The sequence below is a fragment of the Juglans microcarpa x Juglans regia genome, chromosome 3S (genome assembly GCF_004785595.1).
Source record: "Juglans microcarpa x Juglans regia isolate MS1-56 chromosome 3S, Jm3101_v1.0, whole genome shotgun sequence".
NCBI lineage: Eukaryota > Viridiplantae > Streptophyta > Magnoliopsida > Fagales > Juglandaceae > Juglans > Juglans microcarpa x Juglans regia.
The window spans coordinates 4,389,277-4,401,097 of NC_054599.1; the positions used below are offsets into that span (position 1 = coordinate 4,389,277).

Sequence of the window (11,821 nt, forward strand, 5' to 3'; positions counted from 1 at the left end):
TAGTAATGTTGGCTGGTTTAGCACATGAACGTGCTCTGTTTTAGACTCTGGAAAACCAAGTCCTTGAACTCGGATAGGTTATGAATATAATGTCAATTTGCAGTTATTTAAACTTATTGATTCTTTGGTTGGGTACTTCCAATGACATTAGACTTGGACGGGTACAATTTATATACACAGGCGAGATCAAACGACATGCACAAGCTGTTTCCATTCAAAAACCATCTTGGCAATTTGGAGCATTATTGACCTCCACTACTAACCTAAAAGTAAAAATAACTAAAAATTCATTACTCAACAAGAAACCAAAAAAACTCATCTGCCCATAATCATACTCAACAATGTATGAAGCTCAAATTACCTTGATATTCCATTGAAATTAACCACATGTTCATGAAATAAATGTCATTAAGTACTAGAACAGATTCCCATAACTTCAGGATACTTCTAATTATACAAATACTGTGGCTATCTAAATACATAACATGAATGGACATTTTGAGATTCAATCAAAATCTTTGCAAAAAGAGTAACATCTTCAGTGAATCCTCTATCATTCCAGCACCATAATTAGAGTTATAGCCGCCCATTGTATAGCCATAACCTGTAAATTAGGGAGTTATTTTTCAACTTCATTTAGAAACAACCATAAGAAAGGGAAATGGAGTGAAAAGGAAAAGTTTGAAGGCACAGTGATCAAGTGTGATGCAGTGAGCTAATAAAAACAAAAGATGCAAAAGAAACCTAGCATAAATTATATTAATAATGTGGATCAGAAATCTAATAAAAACAATGTAACGTACAAAATCATTCAGTCACCTAAAAAGAAAAACAATATAACATAAAAAACAATAACAATCATGAAAGCAACAAAAGCATACAACACAACTCATACACGTAAAGATAGGAAAAACACATAGGTTTCTAAATCATAAATGTCTAGATTTTAAAGAGTGTAGAAATTGAAATGCTAGCCCAAAAGAGAAGAAAAGAAAAAGACAGGCACATAACTTGCTGCACATACAAAGATAAACAATGAGAATATTCTTTTATAAGTAATTAAGAAATTGTTAATAAATGCAAAAGGTGCAGTCCAAGTGAAAAAGAAGTATATAAACGAAAAATAAGAATTCACTATGCCTTTGAAGTGAGGTTGAGGTAAGTCATAGGTTCATTATAGTCTAAATTATGCCCGCTTGCGACAAGATTCAATCATTTATTTTTCTTCTGGCTATCCTATAAGATAATCATAATAAAATATAAATGTGCACTAGTGAAGCAACACCCAAAAAGTAATCAAAAGCCACACAAAATCTGAAACTCAAGAGTCTTGGTTGCCTTTTCTCCTGTGCATAAAAAAAAAAGGTACACAAAGTAAGAAACAAATACGTGCTCTTAATCATTTGCATGGAGAAGTTGCTAGGAAGGTAGTGTTTTCAGATAATCCTCAACACACATGATACATCACACCCAACTTTGATTCCTCAATTATTCATGTCTCAACACCTAAGCATTACTTCACATCAACAATGCCATTAAAGAGCCATATACTTTCATACATGTTTAGGCTTCATGTGTCAAAGAACCTTCCTCAAAGACTCGCTTCAATCTCTCACCTATACAAATTAACAAGCAGGGACCCTAGCCAATAAAATCACTCATTTTAAGACCTAAGACGAAGTAAGACATTTAATGTATACCATTTCAAGGGCCATCAAGGTTTTGAACTCAAAATTAAACCCCACAGTGTCATTCAAGCTTACAATTGTAATTACCATAGAATAAATAACCCAAATTGTGCATATTACAACGTGCAAACTCTTTAAACTTTCTGAGATTCAGTGATAACCCGAACACCATAATACAACAAGGGGTCAAAAAATTATACCGAAAAAGAATTTGCTTGTCAAGATCCAACTTCAGGGGAAACGTATTTCATCAAGACCTTCCTCTTCATCTCTTCCTGTGTGCTCCTTGCCTAACAGATTCTCATAAAAACAAAAACAAAACTCAAATTACAAACCCGGAATTTGAGCTCAAATAAAACCATAAAGACCTTAACTTTACGATAAATAAAACCATAAAGACCTTAACTTTACGATCTATAACTTTAAACGTTGCTTTTGAGAACCGAGAACCAAGTAAATATATATGAACCAACACTTGTGAGATCGCAACAGGTTTCGAGAGCCATCGATGGGTGTCGCTGGCCGAGGGATGGATGTTGCGGAGTGGCGCTGGGCAGACGACGTGACGCTTATGCTGGGGTGACGCGGGATGTGTAAATTCGAGGGGCGACAAAAGAGGAACGAGGCGCGGCACAGGACAGAGGGATGGGCGGCCCGGGGTGGTGCTGGACTGAGTGATGGCCATCTCGGAGTGGCGCTCGGCAGGCGACGTAGGTGCTAGGCGATGCGGGTGCTGCAGACGCGGGATGTGCTTCGGATTTCAAATTGGGTATTTGTGGGGTAAAAGTAAAACGAGCGTGAAAAAAAAAAATTTGAAGAAGAAGCCACGTAGCGTGTGCAATGAGTGCACTGCTACAGTGGATTCTATGTAGCTTTACTCTTTTCCTATTTATTGACAAACAAAGTAGTTTGATTTGGGAGATCAGTTGACAGTTCTTTATTTTTAAGTAAAAAATTAAAATTAAAAAAATAACAAATTTGAAAATAGAGAAAAAATAAATAAAAAATGTCCCGCTTCTGCTCCGCCCGCGAGGAGGGCAACCCTCTCTACCCATGCGGAGGCGGGGCCCCCTGCCCGCATCTAGGGCCCCTAGTAGGGGCGGGTGGCGGGGAGGGCCCAACCCCGCCCCGCCCCGCCCCGCCCCGCCCCGCCCCGCCCCGCCCCCGCTTACATTTATATATATTATATACATATATATATAAATATAAATATATATTTATATTTTACAAATTATGTATATATAAATATATATTACAATTTTTTTATACTTATTCACAAAATATATATTAGTAAATTTAAAAACTACATAGTTTAAAAATTAATACACTACAATTTACATAAAATATACACTAACAAATTTAAAAATTACATAGTTTTTAAATTATAGTCATATTTAAAAAATTTAAATTTATAATTTAGGTCTAAAAATATATTTTTAATTACTTTTGTATTTGAAAATAATTTTTAAATTAAATAAAATGTATTATTATTTTTCTAAGTAGAATGAGGCGGGGCGGCACCCATCCATCGGGGCTGGGGACGGGGGTGAAAACCCGACCCCTCGCCCCATGCGGGGTGGGGTACGGGGAACAGGATGGTCTAGTTCGACTGTTTGGTAAATTTATATATTTTTTTATAAATTAAATTTAACATATTATATAAATTTATATTAATTTATAAATTTATTTTTATGAGATTTCTTTATCAACATAATACTTCTCTTTTTAAGTAGTGATGTAATCTCACAACCAAAAATATATTTAAACACAAATTTATAAAGTTGGAAGCTCTTATATTACATAATACATAATAAATACAATGTGTGGCCAATAAATACCTAAAATATACCACGACAATAAGTTTTATAGTTGTATGACAAAAAATGGCTAAGACGCAACCTACAATAGTTGCCCTAGTGGATGGCGACTCCTTTGGGTAGCCTCAATTGGGCCGTCCACAATGTTTGATTTTTTTTTTGAATCACAATGTTTGAATTTTGGATGAGGGATGGCACCCCCATTAATAACACTACAACACAGAAATTCGAGCAAAATGAAAAATAGAGGTGAATGCAGTTTATCCGTTGGCCGCCTCACCCCCACCCAAAGAACTCCGATATTCACTACTTTGATATTCACAATGACACCAATCGTGGCCGCCAAACCAACCCTCACCGATCGTCGCCCCCCTCACCGATCGTTTGGGAAGTTTTTAAAGCCTGAACCAGGGACGGCTCAATATATTTTGTGGCCTAAGGGAACGATAAAGTACATGAGGATTTAATTTAAAAATGATAATAATATTTAAATATTAAATATTAAAATTTTCTGAAATGTAAAATAAATATTAATTATATTATTCTGAATAATAATTTCTATTAGTACTATAACAATTTAAAATACGATCTAATTTTTCTATAAATAGAGTATTATCCCTTGTTTATATATACTTCTTTTAATACTTCATTATGAAAACAAATAAGGCCATCAATATCAAAATAAACATTATATTTTATAAAATATTCAAGAGTAATATATTATTATTTTGTTACTTCTATTCCAATTTCACCATTGTCTAAAAATTTTGTACATTTTAAGTAAGATATTTTTTACTAAACTTATATATTTACGTTTTTTTTTTCTACTAAATTTTACCATTTAAGATTGATTTTATTTTAGGTAAAAAATTTCCATCTTTTATACTGACTAATATTTTTTCTATAGTTTACTTTTTAGGATCATAATTTTTTTTTTTCTTCTTTTGGAGGCCTTGTCAAGATGGGGGGGGGGGGGGGGGGGGGGGGGGGGGGGGGGGGGGGGGGGGGGGGGGGGGGGGGGGGGGAGGGGGGCCTTAGGCGGTGGACTTGGTTGCCTACCCCTTGAGCTGGCCCTGGCTTGAACCAATGCCATTTCTTGTACAACAAACCACAAATCTTGCTCTGAACTGGACAAAAACCCCAATTGTTGTAGAGATGGGATGGGTTCGACAAAGATGAGAGATGTTTCGGACGACGGGACGAAGGGAAAGGAGAGAGAGATTTTCAACGATACTGGAGAGGAGAGACGGAGATGATATTGGGTTCAAATAGAGAAGAGAGAAAATGGAGAGTTTCGGGAGAAAAGAGCGAAGAGGGAAGAGAGGAAGAAAGAAGAGAGAAAGGGAAAGGGTAGGCTAGACTCACCCAAGGTAACTCTCATAAGGCTATTATGTGTCGCAATTTAACTGGAGGGTGTAAAACTAGGAAAATGATACCCGGTTTTTTTTTTTTTTTACATAGGGGAGAGGGATTCGATCCTTGGTTCTCTTAATGAGAAACTAAGGTGTTGCCCATTGATCCAAAGGATCTTGGTGGAAATGACACCCGACTTGTTTTAAAACTTTTCCCTTAAATTTTTTGAGTGATCGAAGAAAATTTTTGAGAAGATACTGATCGACAATTAACTCTCATTTTTAGTAGAGTAGTAGATTTATACCTTATCCAAATTACATGTCAAAGCCAAAAGCTAGGCATTAATGATTTATCAAGTGTTAAAATTTTGAATCAAGACGTGCTAAAGTTACGAAGGGATTACATAAAAATAATCCTACAAATTAATGTGATTTTATATAATCCGTCGAATCTATTTTACAATAAAAATAATTTTACAATTTGACAAATCACATCAAGTCACATTAATTTATGAAATTACTTTTGTGTAATCATTTTATGACTAGAGTATTTCTTTTAAGTAAAAAAATTTGTCTTCAATAAAGATGCATGCCTAACGGTGAAGTACCCTTGGATCACAGTTCACTACACCATACACGTAGCAGCTGTTTAATTTTTTCATCAGCAACTGACACAACACAAGAGCCTGCTTACGATCCTCAAGCCTTTCTTCATGTTATTCCTCAACTTAGTTAATTCAGAGGCAGATTAAGTCCTTGAAAGATGTCCCAAAGGGTAACGTAAAACACATTTATATCCTAAAGATACATATATTTATCCAAAAAAGTTTCAGGAAAGAAATACTTTACAGATTTTACAAATTTCATATGATACGTGGATCGTAAATTAGTTAGTTTTATTATAATATAAATGAAGAACGCTTTAGAACGGTCCATCCGTTACCAAGACTTTAATAGCAATAAAATCCTACTACGTCAGCAATTCTATACAAAAAATTATAAGATTCATCGCACTGGATAAAATTAAGAGTCCTGTAGTCTATCTTCGTTCCTCTCCATATCTGTGAAACTTGGAGCCCCTCGCAAATTCCAGATCGCCACACGACATGAGTTTCTTCGTCGCCACAACCGCACAATGGCGTCGCCCACCAAGGTTCAACGCCGCATGAGAATTTAGCCACCAAGGTCATCGATTTGAGTTGGTTTTTGCAGAGAGAGAGAGAGAGAGAGAGAGAGAGAATGTGGCTTAAATCATATATAAAAGTAACACAAATCACTCGGAACGAACTTTCTTATAGCAAGATAAAAAGCACCCAAATCACCAAACCCAAAGCCACCATTTGGTTTCCCAAGAAGCTGAGAATCAAGGAGGAATTTTTTGATCCAGTTTCGAATTAAGATTGTCGTTTGGATTCGAAGATGAGTTGATATAAATTGTGTGGATAGTAATAAGATGAATTGTGAATAGTAATAAGATTTATAAGTTAAAGTTATTGAATAGTAATAAATAATAGTGAGATGAGTTGAGATGAATTATGAATATAAACTGTACCTAAAATTTGTCAGATAATCAAAACATCTAGAGATCGTACTCATTTGGATATAATTCCCTGTTTCTCTCAGGTATATTATAATTATTTACATAATTTTTTCACAAATCCCCATTATTTCCCTTGTGTTCTTTGGAACCAAACAAACCAAAATTCATTTGTACCTCTTGAGAAGCCTGAGAATGCTTCGAGCGCTTAGTGAGTGGCCCATGCTCTTCTTCCAATGAGTCCTCGACCTCCAACTTCATCAGCGGCTTGTCATGACACAACGCCGTTGTCGATGGTGTCGTTTCAGACTTTGGCCTGAGATTCACGGATTTCGTCGACTGCACCATCCAAATTGCCTGGAAACTTTGCAGGCTAAATTCAATTTTACCAAGCACCACTTCCAATTCTTTGCTCCCAAGACTCTGTGGCTCTGTCTTCATTTTTCCACGAATCTTGCAATCAAAGAGGACTTAGTTGATTCATCATTTGTTTTTGGTTTCTAGCGAGACTTAAGTTCAATGAGCTGATTCTTTTTGCCTTTGTGCTTTTCAATACGGCTACTTGAGGTTCTGGTCTTGGACTCTTGGGAGGGGTCTTTTGTTTCTGTGCAGGAAGGCCACTTTGAGATTTCTGGAGAGGGGGAGGGGAAGGGTTACTGGAAGGTTACTTTTTGTTTCTTTATCGTCTGTTGTGCGGATACATGAGATCTGATATGAGAAGCCTACTTGGCACTCATTTATTGGAGGGATGATATTTTGAGGATTGAAGACCAACCAGCCAGAAGTTTTTCTCAATATAAATCTAATATATCGTAAGAAACTATATCATTTTTTAATTTACTTTTATAAAATGTTTTTGTAGATGTAGCACCCGGGCCTAATAGATTTTCAGGCCTTTTTTTTATTATTATTTTTATTTTTCTCTCTTTTTTTAGCAAGTTGCATGTTGCTTTTGTGCGAGGCAGAACAATATTTGAGTCTATTACGTTAGCGCATGAACTTGCTCACAGTCTGTCCTAATTAACATTTAACTTTGGCCTTTATGCAAAAGAGATTACGTAAAACTAAATCTATATAACGATGTAATTTTATGTAATCTGTTAGATTTATTTTTCTACGATAAAAGTAATTCAAAATGTATCATAGCACATCGAGATACGTTATTTTGTAGATTTATTTTTGTGTAATCTTTTTATAATTAAAATATTTTTTATTAAGATAACGAGATATAATCTGATTTTTTTGATAGACTAAATTAAAAAACTTGTACCATCTTTACAGAGATTATAACATAATCTTTCTATTTACAAGTTAGTGTAAAGGACAAAACCTGTACACCAATGAACATGACAGGAGCAAGTATCTAAAGAAGTTTCAAAACTTTATTTTTATTTTTATTTTTAAATTTGACATGTCGGTAAGATGGAGACTGCATCCTATACACCTGGTTGCAAATATAATTCTAGCGTACATTATAAAAAAAAATTATATTTGCAACCCGGTGTATACGATGCACTCTCCATATATCTTACCGATATGCCAAATTTTATTTTTAATAGACACCAAAATCGTCGTAAAAGACCTTATTTCTTATAGTATAACCCTCCAAGAAATTAAAGAAAAAATGACACATGAGATTTTTGTTTTAAAATATTTTAACTAATAGTCCAATATAAGTAATTAACAGCCAACATGGAAGCAAGAATCAAAGTCCACCATCTCTCATTCCGAAGATTTCGAACCTTTTGATGCGTTGCAGACCCAGCCTGTTGTTATGATATGTGCACACTGGTTGATTCCTGAGGTGTTCGAGAGAGATAATTAACTTGTTCAGTAAGTACTGATAGCAAATTAAGCATGAAAGTTGAGTTGGAAAAATATTATTAAAAGTACTTAAAAAAGTTTTGCACCCATTAGCCCATAGAGAGAAAAGGAATTTCTTTAGAGATTTTGTTATATATTGTTGCATCCACAAAACAAGAAAACATTTCAAATGAAGATATATATAGATTGGTAGCTAGCATGAGTGGTACCATGCATAGAAAATAGTTGTTCATATCTAATAATGCTAGCTTATAGATCTGATCATATAATTAGTTTTTCAAATAGGTATAAGTACGTACTAGTTTAGCATGAGATCAAAATATATAGAATAATGCTACTTGTAATACTACTAGTGTAACATTGACTTAGGCCTCGTTTGAGAACACATTTCATGATCTCCTCTTATATCAAAACTTCTCATAGTTTCCTTTCCGGACATCACTAGTTAAACACAAACACTTTTTAATTTCAAATTTTTAATTTTTTTAATCTAATTATTACCTAGTACAAATTTTCCAAACTTCCAAACAAGATACACAAAACAATTTAACTTTTTCAAATTTTAAAATAAAAATAATATTAAAAATTAATATTTTAACTTTATAATATTTTTATTTAACTTTTTCTCTCTTATCATTTCTCAAAACTCAATAAAAACATTATTTTAAGTCAAATGATTTAATTACTATTATTTACAAACTATTTTACTGCTATTCACAGATTCTCATATAATCTCATTCTCCAAATCATGAGACCTTAATACTATTGATGTGGTAGGCATGCATGCTCGTCATAGAAAATTGAAATTGACAAATTAAACCATAACTCTCATTATGTGTCTACCACGCTAATTATAATTTTACGTGAGTGATACATGAATGACATTCAAGCAATATTATTGAATAACTTACTCTTTTTTTTTTTTTATGGAAAATGCATATATAATTTGTATAATATTAAGGTATGAAAAGTTGAATACTCTCTTTGAAAAAGTTCGGCAAATTCAAAACCCATGAAAAAATTTACACTTTTTTAAAAAGAGTACGCAAGGTTGCATAATTTAGAATTATTTTATATATAGTTCTTCTTTTTTCGAATAGCACAAATTAAAAGAAAGTGTCTTCATTTGCCATTGGTACATTATGTTTTAAAGTTATGTTATTTATAAACAGGTGGCCGATAGTATATATGTCCTCGATCCACGCTGATTTACAAATATAATTTTTCATATATACATTTTTATAGTAGTTTTATCAAAATGCATGCAAGATATGTAATTAGATTTTTTTCAATATTTTTGAACGAAACACTAATAAAAAACACTATAGAGATCAGCTTGCTAGCTAGGTCATCATATTTAATCCATTATTTTGAAATAAATGTGGAAGAAACCTTAAAAATGCTGGTGATTAAATGGATTATGAATATTATAAGATAGAAATGATATTTGTAGTTATGGAGTGTTTAAATATTACGTATTTATTTTAAAATAAATGAGTAAATATGAGATCTATATTAAATTAATTTTTTAATAATAAATTTTATTTTTTTTTAAAAAAGAGTGTACGATATTTACGTAATTATTAAATATTATTAATTATAATATATGAAGTATAAACATTACCTGGATGAGCAGAAAGCGACGACATAGTCCGTTCCAGAGCACGTAAATATGCTGGTGGATCGTCGTATGCATAGCTATACGCAGTCGGCAGCACTGATTTGAACTTCTTCGAATAATACGTTGGTTGACACGTCACTGGGTTCCCAAAAACCCCTCTGCAACAGTACTCGTCCGTGTTGAACACGTCGCATGCGCTCCGGCACGCCACGACGTTCCCGTTGGTCTTCACGGCCAGCTCCGACGGGCATTGCGTCCTCAAATCGCCGTCGCAACCGGCAATGCTGCAGTTTCCACTGCCGTGTAAGGGCGTGATGACTATCGGCAAGTTGAAGCCGTCCACGAGGCTGACATCATAATAGTCGAGTGCTGCAAGGGTGAATTCCGCTAGGAAGCCGGGGTCTTTCCGGAGGCCGTGCACTTGAGGGAAGAACCGCAGGCTCCGGTCTGGCATGATCCCTTGCCGTTCTTGTCGAAGTTGCAGCCCGTCCGACCCCAAATCCGGCCGACCCAGCCGACAGTGCGGTGAAAACCATGACTGGCCTTGTTTCAGCTCGAAACCGCCTCCGGTTGAAGTTCCCCCCGGTGTGACTCCCGGCCAGATTGTCTCCTTGCAGTTGTTTATAATGGTGAAGATTCTTGCGGACTCGGACACTTTGGCTCCTGGTCATGCATGGCCATCCAAGGAAAACTAGATCATTTCCATTCCTACGATAATAAAAAGTGCAAAAATTGCCCCTCTATGCACTAAGATTCAAGAATGGCTCAAAGTAAGAAAAATGAATAATTCTACTTAGCATCCGGCACACCACGTATTTTTTAAGTTTTTTCTTTTTCTTCTGGAAAAAATATGTAGAATATGGATGATGATCAATATAATAATTTAATTAGTTTAATAATAGTAAAATAAAATAAAAAATTTAAAAATATATAAATATGTGGTGTGAAAAGATGAGTAGCATCCTCGAGAAAAAATATCCTATACATCAACTTAAGTCCAAATTTAGGGGCTTTGGTAGTAGGAAAAATAGACACGTACAATGGGTTTAAAGCACTACGTATTTGTTGTTGTTAATATAGATTTTTCGAATAAGATTAACTGTTCAGTAAATATTGTAAGATCTACTTCGTAACGATATCTCACTATTGTTAGAGACTTTCAAACTCGGGAAAGAAACTGAGAGAATGTTGATAAGTAAAAAGCAATACATAAATAAAATTAAGAGCAAATAAAGGAGAAGACAATTAAGATAGGCTAACGTAGTAGATACCTGATGAAATCATGATAACCAGAACCCAGAGAACTGGTAAATGCACATGAGTATGAAATGCCATTTCTTCTGGCCTCTCTTTTTAGTTAGTTGTCTGTTGGGTTACTAGTTAAATGAGGTACACAACAAGCTAGAGAGGTAGAAATGCAGCACTTTATATAAATAAAGGTGGTGGATCAGTTGAGAAGAATACGTGTGGAGTGAGGGATTGTAGTGGATCAAAAGCATGCAGTTTTGTCCATTGCTAGAAACTTTACTACCAAAAGACTGTCAGATTCCTTTCCTGATCCTTGAATGCAAGTTTATTCGGTTCCATTCTTACTACCTCGTTACTTCAGTACCTTTATGTTAATTTATTCTAGATGATCTGCCACCTGACGGCAAGTATACATACATATATTGAGTTCATGTTTTCACTGTGCGCTTAATTAACTTGAATAATCAGAATTCATACACGCAAAAATAACCCATATGAAATATTGAGACATCGATGCATGCGGAAATTGGCAGCCTATCGCTCTAAAAGCCGAGGCAAACCTAAAGAGGTGCGCAAGGAGGCACCAAAGGTTATATATAGTCGATCGATAAGGGTAATGGATCAACAAATACTCAAAAACTAGATAAAGCTCAACAACCTAATAAAGCAAAAGGAAACAAAGATAAGAAGCCACATCAAGATGACAACCAACGTGAAGATAAGGATCAAGGAGG

At 34.8% G+C, this 11,821-nt stretch overlaps 1 pseudogene; it reads right to left on the reverse strand.

Moving 5' to 3' along the window:
* Window positions 1-8,019: 8,019 nt before the first annotated feature.
* Window positions 8,020-11,224, reverse strand: LOC121258518 (annotated as a pseudogene).
* Between the last annotated feature and the right edge of the window lie 597 nt (window positions 11,225-11,821).